The sequence below is a fragment of the Lissotriton vulgaris genome, chromosome 9 (genome assembly GCF_964263255.1).
Source record: "Lissotriton vulgaris chromosome 9, aLisVul1.2, whole genome shotgun sequence".
NCBI classification, from domain to species: domain Eukaryota; kingdom Metazoa; phylum Chordata; class Amphibia; order Caudata; family Salamandridae; genus Lissotriton; species Lissotriton vulgaris.
In genome coordinates, this window is record NC_141697.1 from 448,724,524 (window position 1) to 448,748,748 (window position 24,225).

The window sequence follows — 24,225 nt, forward strand, 5'->3', positions numbered from 1 at the left end:
ACTCTGCACACTCTCTACTGACATCAAAAACATGAATGTTTCCACAAGGAGTGTAAGGACACACTGCCCAACATCAAACTTGTACATGTGCAAAAAATTAGAGGCACTTGTCAGAAAAAATAAACAAACAGGCAATGCATACCAGGATCATACATGTGTGTATTTGGCACGTTAAGTGCCACATACACATCAACAACACTGACAAGGACAGGCCAAGCACACTGTCTGACTAATCAAGTGCGCACAGACAAATATACCCATGTGAATATGCAGACAGGCCTACACAAGATTACAACACACAGACACTACTGTTCACACATCCAAACCCATCACACAGATAACACAAACCATGGTCACCCCCCAAGTTACACTGTGTGTACAATACCACTTGGTTGTGGCATAGCCTCCTAACATAACATGTGTACAATTGAAGGAATCTCAGGGTGACATGATGAGTGTGAGAGTATATCAACACAAACAAGCATAATGTTATATTCTATATTCTATGCTAAATACTGTATTCATCAGCTCTCATGTTTGCTGCTGTCATCTAGCTTGTGATGTCATTGTATCTGGTTCCACATAGAATGTTGTGCTTTGACTTGGACAACCAACTGACTGTGGACATGGACCTGCCAAGCATATGATAAGCTGTGTCGTCTTTTATCAAATAAACCACTCTTTGTTGAGTGGCTTACTACAGAAGTTTGGCGGCGATTTGACTACACAGTAGAACCCACATTTCTTCAAATTTGGATATTTTTTTTTCATCTGCATCCAGTACTTTCAAGACTGAATTCTTTTCAAAGGAATTCATCATCCTGAACATTTCTAACTTCGACCAGCTTTTGCTTCTATCAAACCTTACTCGACTAGAGTAACTTTGTTTTGTTTTCTGCTATCTTCGAGACTGTTGGCAAATTTTATTGGTTTTTCCTGACACTTTGCTTTTCTGGAGGCAGTCGGAGCACTAGGAGCACTTTCAAGAGATACAGTCGGAGCGATCTGAGCAGGAGACACAGTCGGAGTGATCTGAGCACACCTCTTTACCTTAGCACTCGCATCGGCTTTTGGCTGTTTTCACAAGGAGTTCATTAAGAGTTGCTCCCGCTCTTACCTGTTTCTATACTGATTTCCTGAGCAGCTACCAGAACTGAAGCTTTCTGGACACTCCGGTGGGTGATGTCATTTAATTTATCACTTTTTGTTTTTGTCTGGGAAGCATTTCCAGCACGCGCCTTCCATGTAGCGGCTCAAGCAAGGACACGTGCAACATCGCGAGAGTTTCCGCGTGCAGAGAGAACACGCTCTTCCTCGCGAGAGTTTCTGCGCGCTTCAACCTATCTTTATTTTTAGAACTGCTGGTAAGAATCATTCTCGCTCTTCACTGTAAGAGCAAGCTTCACTTCTTCATGAACATTCAGAGAGTTTCGTCATTGGAACTCTGCGTTATTGAGGACCCTGACGTGGGCTTCCATTGTTACACACATTCTTTTTCCAAGTACAGCCAATCATTACGCTGCCAACCAAGCGATATTTACCAACCACGATACTGTTGTCCATTTTATCCATGTTTTGCCAACCACAAGTTGCCAACCATGACACAGATTCTTATTTGATCTTCTATTTCAATGCAAAAATACCTTACATTGAAGTCAAGTGACTTTTATGTTTCTGTCTCCATTATGTTAAACTTTAGAACTATATTTTTCCATTTTGGATTATTGTTGCACCTAAAGCAATTTCAATACAGCTATTTTTATCAAAGATTTTTTTCTTGGCAACTTTTCATCAACAGACACTTTATGGTGATTCGCACACCAACTCCAATTTTGAGGTGAATTACATTTGGTTACTAGGCATCCAGTGATTCGCAGACTAATCTCAATTTTGACACGAAACATCAAGATTCCATACTTTATATTTGCTTGCTAGGCATCCAGTGATTCGCACACTAATTTTGAATTTGATGCGAATTATCAATACACAACATTGTATGGTGTTTTGTTTATCTCTATTTGGAAAATTGTTCACATAAGTTTTATATATTTTTCATTTCTGTACAATGTCAACTATGCACTCGATTATTGTTCCACCTTCTTTTCTAGATACACCGGGAGAACCATCTGTTAAGTGGGATATTTGGTTTGACGCTTTTGAGACATATCTAGGGGCTACTGGAGCATTAAGATATCGTCCCGAACGAAAGAAATGTTAATTGCTACATTCCCTTGGGTTTGAGGGAAGATCTACATTTAAACATCTGCCTGAGTTAGCTGATAATGATGATGTGTTAGGTGATTATCAAATTACTGTAGCTAAACTTAAGTTACGTTTTGACAAAAAACCTAGTTTCATAGTACTCAGGCACAAGTTTTTCAAGAGGATGCAAGCTGAGAATGAGGATGGTTATACTTATATTTCTATTCTCATAAAGTTAGCTTCAGTGTGTGTTTTTAAAAATGTCACTGAACAACTTATTTGTGACCAATTTGTTTGTCACTGCAAAGACAAATAAAGTAGGCAAAAATGACTTTCTATGAATAATCCTTTGCTTGATGAAACCATTAAGGTTGCAAAACGTATTGAGACTTCTCAAATCTCTCTCAAAGAATTTAAAGATAAACTTGTTGAAAATGTCAATTTTGTTAATTCGTCAAAAAAAATCCAAAAACAAAACTTCAAAGAAAGTCATCAATAATCCCACTAAAATAAAATTGGATTTAGCTATACCTAGTAATGTATGTTTGCACTGTGGTAGTTCTCCTCATGCTAAGGGTTCAAAATGTCCTGCTCTTAATTCTATGTGCAACTGTTCCAAGAAAATTGGCCATTTTGCCACTGTTTGTCTCCAAAAAATGTTTTCAAAGGAAACCTGTAGCCTGTGTCATAGAATTCGATGATGATTCAGATGGTGAAATTGTTTCAGTTGTCCGTGATGATATTTTAATGGATGATATGTCTATACCTCTTACTGGTGATCCTTCACTATGTGTTGATCCTATCGTTGAAATCCAAGTTGGTGATAAGAAGCTCCAATTACTTGTAGATTCTGGCGCTAGGATTACCATGATAAGTCAGATATTATTGAATGAAACGTGGGGGGAGAGGGAACTGTTTCCTCCTGATCGCTCACCCGTCTCCTATGAGGGACGAAAAATTTAACTTTTGGGTTTTATTGAAGATTTTCTTGTATTCAAGGGAAGGAGAAGCAGGGGCAAAATCTACGTAGCAGTGAAGGGTCTCAACATACTTGGGTGCTTTCACCAGGGTCTTTTTGACATGGTATTGAAACCAGGAACAAAAGAACAGGTCATGTTGGTTACTTGTGAAGATGAATGCACTAAGTGGAAAGCTGAATTTCCATCTGTTTTTAGTGATGGTTTGGGAAATATTTTAGGCTTCAAACATAAAATTATTGTTAGGGATAGTGCCATCCCTGTCAAGCACAAAGTCAGAAGTGTCCCTTTCAGTGTCTGGGAAGACCTCAATAAGGAGCTATTGAAACTATGTGATAAGGGTATCATTGAACCTACTGAGTCCTCGCTATGGTTATCTCCCCTTGTTGTAGCACGAAAACGTGTTTGTCAATTGCGCTTGTGTGTGGATCTCAGGTCACTCAATAAAGTGATCTAGGTTGACTCACACCCTTTACCCAAAATGAGTGATTTATTCACCAGTATCAAAGGAGAACATGTGTTTTCTAAGTTAGAATTGGCTAGTGCCTACCATCAAATAGAACTCCACCCTGACTCTTGTGCTCTTACAGTGTTCGTGTCCCTCTTGGTACTTTTTCGTTATCAGAGGATGCCTTTTGGGTTAGCCTCCGCTGCATCAGTATTCCAAAGGGTGATGGAGAACATGTTGAGGGATGTGGATGGAGTCCTTGTATTTCAGGACGATATTCTTAATTATGCAAAGAACAATGAGTCACATGATGTTATCATTAGGAATGTTTTTGCGATTTTCAAAAAAAGTGGTGTTGTACTCAAAATGAGAAATGTAAATTTTTGTGCAAAGAAATTGCATATCTTGGTCATCTGCTGTCAGATGAAGGAATTAAACCCTGACAAGGGCTAGTTGATGCCATTTTGAAAGCCCCTATACCCAAAGACAAAACTGGTTTCAAATCCTTGTTAGGTCTGCTGGAATATTACTCAAGATTTATTCCTAATTATGCATCAATGGTTAGGCCCATTAGTAATCTACTCAAGTGCTCGTCAACATTTGTGTGGAGTGTAGCATGTGAACAAGCTCTTAATGAAGTGAAGAGCTCCTTGGAAAAAAAGTGATGCCCTTACTCCTTTTGACCCTGATTTACCTTGCTGTATAACTGTAGATGCCAGTCAGGTAGGTCTAGGGACTATTCTCACACAACAGAATGGTAGTCAAGAAAATACAGTTGCCTTCGCCTCAAGAGTGCTTAGGAGTGCAGAAGTCAAGTTTCAAGTTTATTTATTTATGATTTTGGAACTCAAATGAGATCCACATAAAAGACTGACAAAAGCAGGTACATTTTCATGCAATCACAAATAAAAATACAAAAGAGAATGAATATTTAAAACCCTCTGATATATTTCTAGGAAACTTTTTAAAAAGTTAAACATTTTATGACAGAACATTTCATTGGGGGGATTATAAACAGTGTCTAAGAATGCAGTGGCGTAGAGAATACTTAGTTGAAGGCAAATTGGTCTCAGCCACTTACGCCTATGCAAGAGTAAAGCCGGACATACAAAGAGCATATGGGTAATATCCTGAATTAAATCATTACAAAAATTACACCTAGCTGGGGAGCCATACCATCTGGACAATAGATTATTCAAGGGAAGTAGATCCTGCCTTAATAAAAACATAAACCGGCGTACACCATGTGGAAGATTCCAGGTGACATATGATTGCGCTTTTCTTATTAGGCAGGCATCGATGACCAGAGAGACACCTTTCTTCAAGATACGGGCTTCCCTATCCATCCTAAAGCTTAATTTCCAAGAAGCCAGCTTCAAAATGGACTTCAGCTGATATGCAGATAAAGTAAATAGAACTGATTCATCAAGTTGTAAAAGATCAACTGCAGTTCTAAAAATGTTTTCAATTAGAGAGTGCTCATTGAAAGTTCCTAACAGTTCTTTTTGAATAAGGTGTCTTAATGTACCAGGTTCTCCCTTGCAAGGTTAAAGACCCAACGCACTATCCCCGCTAGCCCCTGGACCCAGCTGCTATGCAGGCCGAATTCCAACCTAAAGGCGGCAATAGAACACGATGTATTAACTGTGGTTAGATACCGCAGAATTTTGCCTTCCATAGTATTCAAGAAACCCCAATTTCTTATATCAAGTAATTCAATACCATAGAGTAACGATGCTGGGATTTTAGCGCGATAAACCTCTATCAGGATAGCGAAGTGTCTTCTACCTGTAGATTTATAAAGGGAGAATAAGCTTTTACCTTGAACAATTTCTTTCCGGGTGTCATTTGCTATGTGAGCCTTTTCACTTAGATTACCAACAAAAGTTTTTCCGAGGAAGACATAAGATTTTATCACTTCTAATCTTTGTCCACCTACAGACCACGGAAAGCTCACATATTTCAACGTTTTCCGTCCCGTCATGTACGTTACTTTACTTTTAGACACATTTATCTTCAGATAATGTGCCTCTGCATATTCGTGAAGTGCCTGCAGACGATTATTTAATCCTTTTGGTGTTAAATCCAGAATTAATATATCGTCTGCATATAGCAGACAGACGATCGGTGTACCCCCCAGGGTGGGTGCAATTCCTTCACTTATGGACAGAACATGAGGGAGATCGGATATATAAAGAGAAAATAATAAAGGGGCCAGTAAACAGCCTTGTTTTAACCCATTGGCTGAAGAGATTACTTGAGAAAGGCCCCTTTCCCCACCTAACAAAACTCTACACCAGGTGTCAGAGTGGAGAGCCCGGACTAGCTCCAAGAGGGTAGACGGCATGCCAAGGTCCGATAATTTCCTCCACAGCAAAGAACGATCTACTTTGTCAAATGCTGTGGAGAAGTCTATGAAAGCTCCATAGACTCTCCCTCCTCGGACCTTGATAAATTTTTCAGTTATGATTTGCAATGCCGTCAAATTGTCCATGGTGCCATGCCTTTGCCTAAACCCAGTCTGCTCGAGGGGTAAGATTTGACCCTTAACCACCCAATCATTGATCAACTTAAGGAGAAATTTTGCGAAGACTGTGCCTATGGCGTCCAAAAGGGCAATTTGACGGTAATTGTTTGGAGCATCACGATTTCCCTTCTTGTGAAGGGGGACCAATATGCTCCCCCTCCAGGAGGGGAGAACAAATTTATGGGAAAAACTAAAGCTAAAAACCGGGAAAAGAATTTTGCTCCACATCTCACTATTTTGTTTTATGACTGAAATGGGAAGCTCATCCGGACCCATTGCTCCAGAAGAACGCAAGCCCTTAATAGCCAGTTCAATGTCTTTTTCGGATGGCGGACCATATTGGGAGCTATCCACATATGTTCTACCACATTCAAACACCAATCCATTGCTGGCGTATAGATTCTCAATATACCCAACCCAAGTTTGCTCTTCAATAGGGATTGGTAGTGGTCTAGATCTTACTCCGCAGCCTTCCCAATAAGTGACCAAAATGTTCTAGCTTGACCCTTGCTTGCTGCTTCCCGCAGTTAAATCAATAAAGAGTCTTCACTCTCACGTTTCAATTTAGCCTTCGCCCTGCTCCTCCTTTTTCTTAATAAAACTATTCTGTGGTATCTTTCGGAAGTATAGATCAGGTACTGTTCCCTTACTAATTTGTTTATTTCAATATTAAGATACCGAAGGCAACTGGGAATTACTTTGGTATTACCTATAGGATATGATTTTTTTGCAATGGAAGTTACTGCAGTCATAAAATCAGCAAAACATATTAATTCGAAACCATTCCAATAAATCAAATTCTCTACAGTAGCCTCTAAGATACTCACCAATCCCTTAATAGCCCTGAAATTCCAATGGCATCTTCCAGATTTATCTCCAAAGCTTACCAATTCACTATTTATAGACCACGGGTCCGTCGAGGAAGGATTTAAATTTACGGTAATAGTGAGTACCTTATGATCACTAAGTTCTGTGTTGGAGACCGAGAGGTCTTTCAGGAGGGAAAAAGAAGAACTTCCCACTACCACATAATCAAGAATGGACTCACTATTGTTGGATTTATGAGTGAAAATTGCCGGGGTATCAGAAAACATCCTTCCATTAACTATGATGCCATCAACTTCTAACAATCCCTCCAGAAATAATTTCCCTCTCTTATTGGTCTTGATATTGCCTGGAAAGAGAGCTTGAGGTATCTGTAGAGATTCCTCCTTAAGCTTATTTCTAAACAGCTCTAAACTGCAGTTAGCGATTTTTCAATTAAAATCCCTTAATAAAATTACGTGGGGAGAGGGTTCAGAATCAAGAATTTTCCTTATATAGGAGAAAACCTTCTTTAAACATACATTATAGCATGCTTCTGGAGGAATATAAACATTTATCACTACAGTCGATTTACGTGGATTACCGCTATCAAGGTTGCGCAGTGTTATTGCCTGGAATAGATTACTGGGATCTAAATAATGGGCAAAGTTCAATTTTCTCGTATTAGACAACAAACAGGCCACTCCACCCTTAGCATGGCCTCTCCTAGAGGTAGTGGCTCTACCACCCAACGAGTAGCAGTCCTTACCTGCAAAAAGTTTCGCATCACACCAGGTCTATTGGAGACAGATCATATTAGCTTCTAATGTGTTCAGATATTGTAATTTTTCCGGACTATTCTTTATTCCGGCAACATTCCATGATATTATTTTTAAATCAATGCTAAAGATGGGGATACGGTTTGGAATTATTCATAGATTTACTTGACAAGACACTAGGCAACCAATTCCATTTAAGACTCTCTTCTACCTCATTCGGTTGACAAGGGAGGGGAGAAGTCCAGTACTCAGTAATTGAGAAAGAGTTACTGGCTTGTTTATGGGCCATTGATAAATATCGGCCATATGTTTGGGGAAGACGGTTCAATTTGATCACTGATCATAAGCCACTTGTATCAATATTATTTTCCAGTCCCAGTAAATGTTGTACACCAAGGATTACCAGAATGGTTAGTAAACTACTTCAATATCAGTTTGAGGTTTCACATATCTCTGGGGGGAAAAACACAAGAGCGGATTTTTTGTCACGGTTTCCTCAGACCAGTGAGTTTGGTGAAGGGACCAGCTTTCAAGATTTAAATGATGAGGATATGGAAGATTGTTTTGTTAATTCTCTAGATATTTCAGTCCTTGCAGTTGGTTCGTAAAACAGATTGGAGTCAGTTCTTTTAGAAGACAGTCTCCTACAACAAGTTTCCATGTTTGTCAAAAATGGGTGACCGAGAGAGAAATCATTGTGCTTCAACCATATTGGAAGGTTGAGTCTGAAATATCTGTGGAAGATGGTTTACTAATGAGATGTGATAAACTTATTCCACCACATTCTTTTAGACCCACTATTATCAAAGAAGCACATTATGGGCATTTGGACATCACTCTTACCAAACGGCGTGTACGTCAAAACTTTTGGTGGCCCAGAATGGATAATGAGATCAACTTAACAGTTGAAAATTGTCCTGTTTGCTGTTCATCAGAAAAAACAATGAAGGTTGTTACGCCTCCTTTATCTCCCATTGAATGCCTGATTGGTCCATGGGTCAAAGTAGGTATTGACATAATGGGTCCAAATGAAGTTCTACCTTTAGGAATGAAGTACATAGTGGTTTTGATTAAGCATGGGCGAATTTTGTGAATTCCCGATCTGTGAATTTGCGGATTTGCAAATTCGGGAACCGCAAAATTCGCAAATTTGTGCAAATTTGCCGATTTTTGTTTTTTTGTGTGTTTGCGAGGTTTTTTGCGTGTTCGCAGGGTTTTTTGCGTGTTCGCGGGACTTTTTGCGTCTTCGCGAGCCCCTTGCATAGCGAAGTTACCCATGCAGTCGTTTATGGGGGAGGGAGAGAGAGATAGATAGATAGATAGATAGATAGATAGATAGATAGATAGATAGATAGATAGAGAGAAAGAGAGGGAAAGAGAGAGGGAGAGAGAGAACGAGAGAAAGAAAGAGAGGCCGGATCTCTGAAGGGCCAGATTCCTGAGTTGCCCCTACAGAACATACAGCTTTTTATTTTTAGCAAAATGCATATGAAAATTGTGCTGTAAAGGTCTCTTTTAGTTGAACCCCTCCTGACAACTCAAAATGGGTGTATTTGCCATCCTCTCCCTTCTTCCTGTGTTTTATATCTGTAAGTGCTTCCTGATGAGGTTTAATTCCTTGGACAGGTGCCTCGTTGCCTACTTGTAACTATTCTCTGACCCTGCTTCAAGGGTCAGAGCAGGGTCAGAGAATAGTTGCAAGTAGGCAACGAGGCGCCAGGAAGCAATTAGCAGCAGGTGTCCAAGTTGAAGTTAATTTGTTTGTAACCCTTTTGTAAAAGGTTACAAAGAAATTAGGTTCAACTTTTGCACCTGCTGCTGTAACCCTTGCTTGGCTGAAAATTCGTCCCCGCTGATTCGCGGATTTTACCGCGATTTCACGAGATTCGCGGATTGCGAAATCGTGTAAAATCCGCAAATTCGCCCGCGAAACGTATTTTACGCCCACCCTTAGTTTTGATGGATTATACATTTAAATGGCCTGATATTAAGGTAGTCAAAGAAGCCAGTTCCTACACTGTTCTTGAGGGAGGGTTTTCCACAGTTTTTGGTTTCTGACAATGGAACTCAATTTGTGAGTGAAGAATTTCAGTTGTTTCTTAAATCAAGTGGCATTAAACATCTTAAAAGTTCTCTATATCACCCACAGACAAATGGTCTCATGGAGAGAATAAACAGAGTTGTGGGTGGGTGTGTAAAGTGGACTGTGAACGGTAAACATGATGTTTATAACTCGCTTGAGAGTATGCTGTGGTTTTACAGAACTACGCCTCATTCAACCACTAAAATTTCGACTAATGTTCAATCTCTCATGGAGAAAGTTAAAATCAATTCTGACATTGCTCAAGAAAAAGAGAAAAAATGGTTTGATAAAAAAAGGTGTCAAGATTGTTTCCTCTTACTATTGGTGATTTTGTTTGCATTAAGAATTCTGTTCACACCAAGAAAGGAAAATGTAAATTTGGTGATCCTGTAAAAGTTATTAGAATCTGTAACAATGCTGTTCAAGTTGAGGGTGGTTGCTGGTGGAATTTATCAAAGGTGGTCAAGACTAGGTCTTGTCCCATTCCTGATGTTCTGAGATTGAATGAACAACAAGTTTTTATTACTGTTTCTTTTGGACAACGTAAAAGGAGTTCTGAAGCTTGTGTTACTCCCAAAAGATTTTGTGATTAACGTGTATAGTATTGTTTTGTTTTAGTATTGCTTTATTTCATTTCTTTTGTTGTTCCATTGTTTGAAGGAAAGGAGGTATGTTATATTCTATATTCAAAGTTAAATACTGTATTAATCAGCTATCATGGTTGCTGCTATCATCTAACTTGTGATGTCATTGTACTTGGTTCCACATAGAATGTTATGCTTTGACTTGGACAACCAACTGACTGTGGACATGGTCAAGCAGATAAGCTGTGTAGTCTTTTATCAAATAAACCACTCTTTAAAGACATTATTGTTGAGTGGCTTACTACACATAATTGCACTCCTAAGCCACATAGTTCATCCTAACAAAAGTGAGTGTTACGTCAGTCAAACTGTTACAAACCTAATCAATGATACAGCAATGTGGAATTGCCATGCAGAGCATGTTGCACATTGAGCCATACACACCCATAAAACTGTTTAGTTCAGCAAGTGCTCCAATGAAGTCTACAACAGGAGTAACACTTTTTATTGCAAAATAACATGATAGCCATCATATTGCCAACAAAGGAGATTACATTGTCCAGTTCAAACAATGCACATGTGTGCATGAGAATGTACACAGTGAATCTGCCACACAGTGCACTCACATGTGAATCCAAATGCTACAGTAAGACCAGAGCTCCGTCCAAGGAAAGCTGTGGGAGAGATGGGAATGTGGGGAGCAATTGGCATCAGACCTGCCTGTCTTCTGGACTTTGAGGTGGCAGAGTGTCCAGCCCAGTGGTAGGACCTGACCTAGGAGACAGAGGACCAGCAGAGGCAGAGGCAGTAGTGGCTGTCCCATGCAGAGGGCTGAATGGCCCGGGTGGCATGGTGGCACGTGGAGGCGTGCATAAGCTGTCGTGAGACAGGGTGGGTGAGGGAGAATGTGGAGGGCTGACTCTACACTTCTTAGGGATGCGATATTTCAGAATTGTCTTGGGCTGACTGGGAAGTGGTGTGGGCACAACAGATACACCCTCCGACAAAGGTGTCACAGGTGTTGGCGTCTGTCCCTTTGGGGATTTGACGGTTTTGGTTTTAGCCTTGGTGTTGGCATGACTTTTGCTCCCATCCTCTGTAGTCCTGGTGCCCCCTGGATATTGCTCTCCTGACTACGCTTCACAGGGGTGTTGATGGGAGTGGAGGTTTGTGGTGAGGGTGTCTTATGGAGCTGTTGTTGCTTGGCCTTCACCTGCACCTGCACCAATTTGTGTCTTTAGGAGCAGTTTTCTGGATGGGAGGGTCCTGTGCTGGGTGTGATGTCTTGGAACATGAGCTAGAGGCCTGCTTCTTTGCCTGGTGCCCCAGAGTCTCATCTGAAGGGCTTGTTTCTTTGTCTCCCTCTCTGCCTGTGTCCAGTTTAGGGGCTTGTGTTTGTGGTCTGCCACGCTTGGGGTGGTGCTGTCATGGGCTGCGTCTCACCAATTTGGGGTCTGAGGGCTCTGTTGTGTCTAAACTCTCCACAGGTGTTGCCACTGGCAGGGTGCTTGTTGAAGGTACAGGAGCCGGACTTTGAGGCTGGGACAGTTGAATGGCAGCAGTCACAGTTGAGGAAAAATCTTAGAGAGTCCTGTGCAGCTCACCCACGTCCAAATGAATGACCTCCATGAATGCCAGAACTTGTCCCAATTTCTTGTCCTGATCCTGGTATGCATTTAGTAGAACTGCCTGCCCCACACACAACTGCCGCAAGAGGTATACCGCCTCAACACTGAGGGCAGCTGGGACACTGGGGCAGGGGCGGCAGTGCCTGGGGTGAATGCATGTTGTCATCATCCTGTGTAGATCGTTGCCGTTCTCCTGTTGGACAGAGGTCATATTGAAATTGAGTTGCACGCAACAAGGTTGATGTTACACTGGTATTTGTAACATTTGATGCAACAGATGATTAGCAATGGCATGGCTTTGCATGTCTGCAAGAAAACAGTGCACCATGACGTGATGTTGAGGTACATACCTTAGTAATCCATGGTGTATGTTGTGAATTTGAACTTGGTGCAGTGTACACACAGTGTGACAGCACAGACATGTCGTCATGTACATGATTTGCATTGCTGTTGTGGGCATGTGGCAACATGCATTTGGGAAAGCTGAACATGCTGCACATGGTAACTACCCACCTGTAAGTTTTACAATAGCAATGTGAGAGCTTCCCCATGCTTGGTGGTGTGGGGAGTACTATTTCCTGCTCAGCTGTGGGACAAGGGGGCCTGGTGGGATTTGTAGTGTAGGCCTCCCTCCCCCAAACACCCTGCCTGTTCAGATGGCTACCTACCTGTAAGTTTGATGATGGTGATGCAATGGATCTCAAGTGCTTCTGGATGTGGTGGAGTGCTACATCCTGCTTAGGGGTGGGACAGGGGGCATGGTGGGAGTTGTAGTGCAGGCCTCCCTCCCCCAAACAGGCCTCCCAGGCAAGATGGCTACCTACCTGTTAGGCGAAGGTGAACAATGCAATGGCTGTAAAGTGCTTCTGGGTTGGTGTGGTGTGCTGCCTCCTGCTTAGGGGTGGGATAGGGGCATGGTGGGAGTTGTAGCGCAGGCTTCCCTCCCCCAAACAGGCCACCCAGGCAAGATGGCTACCTACCTGTTTGGTGAAGGTGAACTGTGCAATGGCTTCTTTGTTCTCCTGGGTTGGTGTGGTGCACTACTTCCTGTTTAGGGTTGGGAAAGGGGGCATGGTGGGAGTAGTAGTGCAGGCCTCCCTCATCCCAAACAGGCATCCCAGGCAAGATGGCTACCTACCTGTTTGGTGAAGGTGAACTGTGCAATGGCTTCCAGGTGTTTCTGGGGAGTTGTGGTGTGCTACATCTTGCTTAGGGGTGAGACAGGGGCGTGGTGGGAGTAGTAGTGCAGGCCTCCTTCCCCCCAAACAGGCCTCCCAGGCAAGATGGCTACCTACCTGTTTGGTGAAGGTGAACTGTGCAATGGCTTCTAGGTGCTCTGGGGTGGGGTGGGATGGTGTGCTCCATCTTTGTAGGCTATGGCACAGGGGCCATGGTGGGAGTGCTGATACAGGCCTCGCTCCACTCAAACAGACCTCCCAGGCAAGATGGCTACCTACCTTTTTGGTGAAGGTGAACTGTGCAATGGCTTCCAGGTGCTCCTGGGTGGGGTGGGATGGTGTGCTCCATCTTGGTAGGCTGTGGGACAAGGGCCATGGTGGGAGTGCTGGTACAAGCCTCCCTCCACCAAACATCCCTCCCAGGCAAGATGGCTACCTACCTGTTCGTTTGTTTGGTGTGGTGCAATGGCTTCCAGGTGCTCCTGGCTGGGGTGGGAGGGAGTGCTCCATCTTGGTGGGCTGTGGGACAGGGGGCATGGTGGGAGTGCTGGTACTGGCCTCCCTCTCCCCAAACAGACCTCCCAGGCAAGATCGCTACCTACCTGTTTGGTGAACGTGAACAATGCAATACCTGCCACATGCTTCCGAGGAAGTGCTACATCCTGCTCAGCTGTGGGACAAGGGTGCCTGGTGGGAGTTGTAGTGTAGGCTGCCTGTACATGTGCCACCACTTAAATACTGCTAGGTACATTTGTGCTGAATGAGAGGGAGTTGATGTGGGATCTGTGGGACCTGTTTGGGGGTGTGTTTGGGACATGAGGAGATTTGGGCTTAGGAACAGCTGCTTTACAGTTGTGCAAGACACTACATTGCAGTGTTATGGTAGTATTGTGTTGGTACTTACCAGACTCCAAACTACCCTCAATTCCAGTGCAACTCTCTGGATGCAGTATACCCAGCACCTACTCCTCCCATGGGTTGAATGTTCTTGGTGGGATGGGAGGTCCACTGCTGCATGGCAGTCGCATGGCGGTGCATCTTTTAAAGGTACAAAGGTACCGCAATGGGCCAGCACTACAAAGGTCCTGCACAGCATGGACTTGAGAGTCCATGCACACAGGGGGGCATTTGTTATGCCCCCCCCTCCGTGCATCCACATGCGCTGGATAAAGAAGGCTGGCTGAATGCCCTTAAAGGTAATAATATTATAAATATACCATTCTTGTAAAATCAAAAGCTATAGGCTAATTCAGACTTAAAGCCTTAGGGGAAAAAACAAAGACCTCTCTTTGCAAGTAGTTCATATATGCACAAACAGTATCTCACTGCAAGCTCCAAAACCACATTACCAAGATGTTTCCCATTGTTTATGTGAGTAGGGACAAGGAGAAAACAAATCTGTTAACATTTGGATCAATTACTTCAGTCAGTCAAAGTTATGTTTATTTAGATCATAGTCTTTAAACAAGTGCAAAGAAATAATTATGAGTTTAAAATATACTACAGCAATACTAAAAGTAGTTACAAGTTAAAATATTCTACAGCAATATTTATAAAACATTCACTCAATGAATACGTAGCTTAAAAGAAGATACCAATAAAAGCATCACATTCTTTGGGTGGTCCTACCCCTTAAGAGTTATTATCACTTAAAATCAATTTTAGACAAGCTTTATAATTCATTTATTTATAACATTTCTAAAATTGTTACTCATATATTGTTAGGAATCTTTGTACTACCTTTATATAATTCCCTAGAGCAATTGCAATTTCATAGAAGGCATTTCCGTAAGGAGGGTGACCGCCTGTGCCGGCGTTCTTATATCATATTTTAAAAATATTGGACGCAGACATAGTTTACGCTGTTCTAGAATAGGTATACAATCTAATAGGATGTGCACTAGATCACCTTTTGTGCCCAGCCTACACTTGCAACACCCGTTGTGGTTCAACATTTTTGATTTTAATTCTTTGTTTACCAACCACGGGTTAATCCCAATTCGCATTCTTAATAACTCCTGTCTATACCAATGGTTTGGTAAGATATCCAGGTAAGGGAACCAATTTTCCTTAGCCCATGAGCTCATCATAAACTCTACGGTTTTTTTCTTAGCCAGGTATTCCATGTCAGTTCTTCTAGACACTTCTTGCCCATTAAACTTCAAATCACTTTTAGTGCATTCTACTTGTAGGGATTCTCTGCACATGACCACTTTTATACACTCACATGCCTTCACCCTTTTCTTCCTGCATGTTTTCACCCATTTTAGATTACTAGATTGAACCTCTTTTCTACACCATTGTGCTACTTTGTTGCCTTTTTCGTTTTCCAGATGTTTCCAGAATCTAATCACTGCTATTTGTGATTGAACCTCCCAGGCTGTTAATCCTAATTCAGTTCTTATTGCTTGGACCATTGGTGATGGGGGCAGAGACATAAGGGTTTTCAGGCATTTTCCTTCCTCCAGGTCCCAGACTCCTTTATCGCTCAAATAAAGGATTTCTGCGCCATAGAGTACTTGTGGAGGTATCATTGCACTGAATGCCTTTAGCAACAGTCGGTGAGACATATCCCCGTAATCACGGTTACAAGATTTGAGTCCAGAGATTGATGTAGGTGCTTTCGCTTTCTGAGCTTCGAGATGTGTTTGCCAGTTTAAGGTCTTATCAAACCACATCTCTAGATAGTGATATTCATTAACAGATTCCAATTTAAGATCACCTAAGAACCAATTAAACTTAATTACCTTTTTTCCAAAGCTTAACATTTTTGTCTTGTCCAAGTTTACTGTTAAAAGTTTCCTTGCATAATATTCACTAAGAGATTTCAACTTTCTTTGGAGGCCCAGTTCAGTCTGGTCTACTATTACCGCGTATAAAAGACAGGGCACCTTTTTACCATCCATTCTTGGGCTTGCGCTACCCTCAAATTCTAGACAGGCAGGTAAATCAGATAAAAATATAGAGAATAGCTGTGGGGCCAGGACGCAGCCCTGTCTCAGGCCATTTTCAATGGGTATTTTTGGCGTTAGTGACCCCTAAGTTTCCTTGATGACTTGTGCCCAATTACCTCAGTGTAGTTCTTTTAATACAGCTAGCATGTCTTTCGGTATGTTTTTATTTATAAGAGTTTCCCAAAGACAGTTCCGATCTACTGAATCAAATGCTGCGCGAAAGTCAACGAAACAACAACAAAGCTTACCATTTTGTTCCGTCAACTTTCGCGACATTGCAAATAGTGCAAAGCAATGATCTATCCTGGAGTGCCCTTCTCTGAAGCCTCCCTGTTCAGTGGGTACGATTGAGAACTCATTAACCCAAACATTCAGCCTATTTACCACTATTTTTGAAAATACCTTTTCTCCTATATCTAGAAGATTGATCAATCTATAGTTTTGCGGCGCGTCCATGCTACCCTTTTTATGGATTGGCCTGATTACAGCGCCCTTCCAATTCATTGGCATTATACCTTCTGCTAATATTATTTGGAACAACTGGGAGAGGAATCTTGCCCACCACTTTATCTGTGACTTTAATATTATTGCTGGGAGATTGTCCAGCCCTGCCGCACGGGTTGATTTCAGGTTCCTTATTGTGTTTTCTACCTTCTGTTCGGTGAAGTCTAATTTGAATTCTTCCGTTATTTCCTGCCAATGCTGGGGCACTATAGCTTCTTGATGTTCTCGGGTCCCTACAGTTCCCTTAAATACTTCTCCCAGGCTGCCTCGCTAGCTACACATTTCATTTCTCCTGCTGTGGGAGCGGATGCTGCTTTTACCAGCTTCCAAAATTGTCTCAAATATTTTGCTTCAATTGATTCTAGCAAATTTACCCAGCATTTCTCTTTATACAACCTTTTTGCATCAGTAACCATCTTTTTAAACTCCTTTTTCAGCTTAATAAGATAATTTTGCCTCTCTCAGTTGAACTTTTTCCTTAGGCTTCTTGATACTGTCCTTATCTCCCTTTTTTTAGTTTGGCAGTCGACGGAGAACCATTTCAGTCGGCTGACCGGGATTATTGTACCCTTTCTTTTATCTTTTTTTAGTTCTATCCGGAGATACTGTACTACTTGGGCAATCTTCTCCTCATACCATTCCAGGTTTTTACTTCCAAGATCCCCCAGTTTAACCTTATGTTGAAAGGACTTTAATTTTTCCTGATACTCCCCTGTCAGTCTTGTTGTTGCTCGTTTGGGGTAATCAACTTCTTGTGGGATCACTTTCTCTCTATGTTCCCTTCTTCCCCCCATATACATTCAGTTGTAACGGATTGTGGTCGCTGCCTTCACTTTGGGGTATCTTAAATTTCCAAACTAGTGGGAAATTCCAGGCTAACATAAAAACATAATCAATTGGGCAATTTTGTAAGCCAATTTTAAAGGTCTTCTTTGCCGGGCAGTCTGTTTTAAATCTGCCATTTAGGCAGAAGAGACCCTTTGTCCCTAGATAGTTTACCAATTCTATGTCCTGTTTCGAGGATTCACATACTGGAAATCTGGCATGCTCTATTCCATAGGCATCCAACAATTCTCTGTTCCAGAGGTCGGCCTTCTTTGGGTTCAGCTTATGGTTAAAATCCCCCAAAATAAGAAACACGTCTAAAGCATGTTTTTCTAATAAAGAGTCTATATCCTCTTTGAAATTCCCCAACTCAATTCCATACTCTGCCACATTGTCCCAGTGCATATATACATTTATAACATTTACATTTTCATATTTCTTGTCCTGGGTCAGGAGAACTAATCTACATGCCAATAACCATTTACATTTCACGTTTAGCAAGGTTGCATTTCTTATTACTTTTGTCGATATGAGAGTCATGATTCCCCCTGATGGACGACCAAATCTTTTTTTCTTGACCGGTCGGTTTGGTTGTAGGTAACCCTCGAAAGTTGGGGTTTCGTCGCATAACCAAGTCTCTTGCAGACAGGCAATTTCCTCTTTGTTTACTAGTTTCTTTATATGCTCTTGTTTTATATCGTTGCCTAAGCCATTTATGTTCCATGATAAGAGACGTAGGCTATGCGACACCCAGTCATCCGATTCCATCTCAGTTAGACCACCATCTTCAGCCATTTCCTCTATATATACCTCTCAGAGGGGTTTCCCCAGTTGCTTCTTTAGCTCCAGTTACCCCAGGAGTCATCTTTTACTGAGTTGTTTACCACTATGTTCAAGCGGCTACCCTCTTCTTCGTTATCCCTAAGTAACCTCACCTGTCTCCTCCCAAGGCCTGCATGGCACTTTAGGAAACTACTTCCTGATTCGGCGTTTCTCTTTAATTACCTCTCTGGGATTAACCTTATTCCCACATGGAGTATCTCACTCGCCGCTTTCTCAATGGCCATTTTTACGAGGTCAGAGTAAAATAGTAGTCTTGTTATTTCCTTACCATTTGTATTTTCTATAAAGCCCACCCGTCTCAGATCTTCCGAGCCAATCCCACTCAGACTTGGGCATTTGGAGAATAAAATCAGGATTTGCTCCCTGTTTAATGGGTTCGTTTTCCTCAGTTTCTCTCCCCTTTGTCCTTATTGCACCGGTTCCAGGTACACCCATTTGTTGTTATCCACCTCTAGTCCTTTCTTGGGGGTTTCTAGATTTAGCTGTCTACCATTTACCCATCCGAGGAGCCCCATTTAACTTTCCACTTCTGCTATACCTTGAGGCTGTGGTACTTCTTCTGGGTTAAGATACCTCTGATAGTTTCTGGTTTGTCCCCCTAGGGATGGATTTACTCTTTGATTTGAGAATTTGATTTTTGATAACTTCTCATTTAGACCCTTACTACTCTGATTCTTCGTTTGCCCAATTTGGGCGTTTCTTTTGTTCTCAACTATCGGCGACCTATTGGGCACAAAAGTCAGAGCGGAGGCATTTAAACTTAGCTCTTCCTCTACCTCCATTTCCTTCCTTTTTCCCTTTGTTGCTGTTTTAGGTACCCGCTTCTTGCTTGTCCTACCTTTAGTATAGACCCTTACATATTCACATCTTCTTTTTATCAGCAGTGGGCATTTGGATATGTATACGTTATTTAATATTTATTTATTTATTATTTAGTTATTATAAAGTTTTGTATAGCGCGAACAAGACCCGTGGGTATCAGAGCGCTTAACATAGAAGACTTAGAGAATAAACAAATACATCAACAGTTATACGAACAATATATATGAGGTAGGTGATATAAATTCGAAAACACATGTGTAGTTAGCGTTAAATAGTCAGTTGCGGCTAAGCTTCTATCGTACGTAATATAAGTAAACAGGTATGAGGTAGGTCGTTATAAGTTCATGACTGTTCTACTCTAAGTAGAGTATTTCTTGATCAAAAAGCTCTTCACTTCTCGTTTGAATGTTGTCACATTCTGGATCTTCCTAATGTTAGGAGGGAGTGAGTTCCAGATTCTGGGGGCAGCTCCTGAGAACGCTCTGTCATAGGTTTTTTTCTTACGGAAAAAGGCTGGCTGTAACAGCAACTCCTCAGCACTCCTAGCTGGTCTGTTACCCCCCGACAGCTGAATTTTCTTCGCTAGGTATCTTGGGGTGTTGTGGTGTAGCGCTTTATGGGTGATACATGCTAACTACATTTGGATTCTGGCTTCAAAAGGTAGCCAGTTTAAAGCTTTCAAGTGTGGTGATATATGATCATATTTCCTAGATCCGGTGATAATTCTTGCCGCAGCGTTAAGGCATGCTTTCAGTGGCGCTGTGGACGTTTTTGGTAATCCAGCTAAGGTGGTGCAGCCATATTCAATCCTCGAGATAACTAAGGATTGGATTGCCAATTTGAGATCCGCCTCTGAGATGAATGGTTTCAGTTTTCTTAAGTAATTCAGGTGGAATCGGGCATTTTTGGCCATTGAGTTAATGTGAGCTTTCATGTCCAGATTCTGGTCCAATGTGATTCCTAGCTATTTCGCTGACTTGATTAGTGTAGGGGTGCAGTTAGCGCAGTCAAGACTTTCGTCCATTCCTTTATTTCCGTATGGCTCCTAGCTGGTGAGATTAGTAGGAACTCTGTTTTGTGAGCATTTAGCTTCAGCTGATTCGTAGTTAACCATTGTAGAGCCATTTTTAATGACTTGTTCATTCGTTCAATGTCTTTTAGAGATGCGATCTTTAAGTATATTTGCGTGTCGTCTGCATACATGTGATAGGATATCTGTGATTTTTGGAGAATTTCTGTAAGCGGTTCGACGTATAGGTTAAACAGATCTGGGGATAACGTCGATCCTTGGGGGACTCCTATTGAAATAGGGGATGGGAGAGAGATTGACTCGTTGACCAGGAATCACTGCGTCCTGTTCTGTAGAAAAGACTCAAACCATTTCAGCACCGTTCCGGATAGTCCCATCCTGTCTCGCAGCCTAGTCAGTAATGCTTCGTGATTTACCGTGTCGAAAGCCGAAGACAGATCAAGGAGAATCAGTAAGCATGTTTGATTTTGGTCAAGGGCCTGTAGTACATCGTCAACTATATGGAGGATCGCTGTTTCCGTACTATGCCCTGCCCTGAATCCTGATTGGCATTCATCAAGCAATGAGAACTTGGTGATGTGTTGGCTCAGTTGGTTCTGTACGCATTTCTCAATTAGCTTGGCCAGAACCGGGATGTTGGTCACTGGGCGAAAGTTGTTTGGGTCCGATGTCTCTTCTGAGGGTTTTTTGATTATGGGAGCAACTTGACCTGTTTTTATGCAGTCAGGGAGGATCCCTTGTGAAAGTGAAGCATTTATAATTTCGGTCCATATTGGAACCAAGACGTGATTGATTTATTTTAAACATTTTGCGGGAAGGGGGTCTTGGTAGTGGTTGTTTGGTTTGATTTCAGAAAGAGTTTTGGCGATATTGTGCTGGTCATATAGTTCGAACGTATCCCAATTTGCTTCATTTTTTGCCTTGGTACTCTCCGTTGTAGCGACGGTGTCGCTCATAGGCCTTGGTTCGGTGGGAAGGTTCACCACGGCGTTTTTGAGTTCTATTTCAAGCGAATTCGCCTTCTCCGTGAAAAATGTGGAAAATTCTTCACAATTTAGGGGTGTTTAAGAGTTCTCATGAACGGATTTGGCTAGTTTGTTGATTGTTGCTTTAGGATTTCAAAGAGTTTTCGTGGTCTGTTTTTGGCATTATCCAGTTCTGATCTTATAAATTCTTGTTTTGAATTGATGATCTTTTTATTATATTGGTTTCTGATTTTTCTGAGGGCTTTCAACTCAGGGGATGAAGGGTGTTGTCTCCATTTTCTTTCGGCCATTCTCAGTTTGCGCCTTTCTTCATTTAAAGCTTCATTAAACCAAGGATTTTTTGTCTTCTCCGAGATTCTTTTCATTTTTAATGGCATGGTGTTGTTGACAATATTTTCGACCGTTGTTATGTAGTGGTCAGTCAGCTCATTGACATTCTGCAAGTTGTTAGGTGGTTTTAGGTCTCTTTCAAAGCTTTCGACCAATAGCTCCAAGTTTGCTCCTCTTGTGTCTCGAATCAATTTTTTGGACTTGAGGGGTTGTCTGGTCCTGCCTTTTTCCATTATGGGTATCGCGAATGTTATGGCATGATGATCAGACCAGTCACAAGGCGTTATGGAGAGGATTGTTGTATCTTTGTTTCGTGAAATAATCCAGTCTAACGTCGCTCCTTTATAGTGAGTGGGTTGTGTGCACACTTGGGTGAGGTTCATTTCATCGAGGAAATCTTTAAGCGAGTTGACCAGTTTGTCGTTGCAGTCATCCCAATGTAAGTTGAAATCGCCAAGAAATATGTTATTGATGCCGTTGTTAGAGTTGGCCGTTATGATCTCCATTAACTCCTCTGTAAACTTTGCGCTGTCTCCTGGTGGGTGGTAAAAAGTATGCAGGTTGCATCTTTGGTTGTTATTTGCTCTTATATTAAGACCTAGATATTCGCAGGATTCTAGAGGGTCTGCTTGGATTTGTTTGACCTCTATAACAGATCTGTGAATGCAAGCTATACCTCCCCCTACCTTTCTGAGTCTATCAAGTCTCACAATGTTATATTGGGGTGGTACTAGGAGATCCATGGTTGGCGATGAGGATTCCGTGAGCCATGTTTCAGTGAGGACTGCCAGATCAATGTCCTTGTTGATGATGAGGTCCGCTATGTCCGATGCATGTTTGGTTGCTGACCGACAGTTGAGTAGTAGACATGTCAGAGGTTTTTCTTTGTTACTACAGATTCCAATCTTGGCTTCTGTTGTTGTAAGTTGTACGTGCTGTAAATTGTAAGGGTTGGATGTTCTATCATTCTTTCTTGATGTTCTGTTCGAGTCGAGTGGTACCGTTTTGATTCTTTCCTCTCCCTCGCTGTCCGGTATTTCATATGATCGGATTAAGGCAAGAGTTTCCTCCTTTGATAATGGTTTTGTCCTATCCGGTCGGTTGTCTCTATTTTTTAACTGCCTGGCCGTCTCGTTGCTCTTTCTTTGTGAAGAGTGTACGAGGTTTTGGATGTGCGTGACCTTAGCGTGAGTGCTCGTCGTCATCTCCTCGATTTTTACAATCGCCTGAAGGGTATTTATAGCTACTTGTGCCATCCCGCTCACTAGTTTCTGAATCTCCTTGATATCTTTCTTGTTTTGACGTGATTTCTTAGGGAAGACTGATCTGTTTATCCGGGATTTGTATACTGCTCTTCTTCGTTTTGGATCTGTTCTTGGTTCCGCATCCTTTTCCTTTGTAGCCCCTGTTTGATTGTCCGTTCCGTTTCTATTGGAGATGTCGTCAGTGCTAGCTAAGTTCTGTGTTGCTGTGAGTGCGTTTGTGGGTGAGAGTCTGCATGACGATGGTATTGTACTTCCGGGAGGTATCGGAGGGTTGATATCTTCTCCCTCGTCCAATTCCTGGTTGTCGTAAGGTGCTACTCTCGAAGCCGATGTATGCTCTACATGGGAGGTCTCTTCGTTTGTAGGCGAGAGCGCCTCTACTCTTTGGAGCCGGTCTTGTTCCTTGTTTGCCTGATTGGTAGATCTCTCTATTCTTTCTGTCGCGTTCTCAGGTTCGGATATTAATATTTCAAGTCTATCTTCCGGTTTAGAGCTTTGAGCCTGGTGTCCCCTGTGTCTAATGGCGCCTCTGGTGATATCTTTGGTGTCGGGAGTATCTCCTGGTGAGGTCTGGTGTAGTTGGAGTCTTGGGTCTTCTAGTGAATCTTTTATTGTTTGGAAAATCTTGGCAAATTTCTCCAGTTCTCGATTTGCTGCTTGTATCAGCACAATTCCAGATTTATATATGGTGATATTTAGTTCTGCTCTGCATCTTTTTGATGGTGAGGTCATCATTTTTGCGCCATGAGGGATGTTTATCGTCGCTTTTATGATAAGCATCCGTGCGAAGGCATTGCGCCATTTAGCTGTTTGATTTGTGTAGAATAAGAGGTCACTCATTGACGTGCCTTTAGTTATATTGAAAAATAAGTCCGTAAATAGTATGTCCTGGTTTTTTCTCAGTGTGTCGTGTTTGAACTTTTTAACCGCATTTTTGGATAAATTAGGTGGCTATTTTATATTCTGGGCTTTCGAGCCTACCGTCTCTAGGTATCGCCCGCTCATATTAGCTCCTTGTAGCATGACTTAAGGTGCCTCTTACTCTGCTTGACTCCAGATAGAAGGCTGCTGATGTTGCTTCGTTCTGGTTCTGTACTTCCTTTCCAAATCTAGGCGTGTATAGATAAAGATAAATTCTTCTGTTATCTTTTAGTATTTGTGAATTCCCGATGATAGCAATTGGAAATCTCTTAGTTCTCTAGTTATCTCTAAGTGGTTGTGGCTCGGGGTTGTGCACTATATTAAATAGGCATAGTAAGATGGCTGCTGGTATGCTGGTTCTTCAGTGGGCAGAGAAGACTTTCTCTCTTTCCACTTCTTCTTCTAACTGCGCTTTGTTCTGTGGATTGGGGGGCAACTACTGGTCTTAACATAAGCAGCATTTGCCCTTTAATTCCCACCAGCCCTCTTAGATCTTTATTAAGAACAACATTTGTGATTTCAAGACTCCATTATT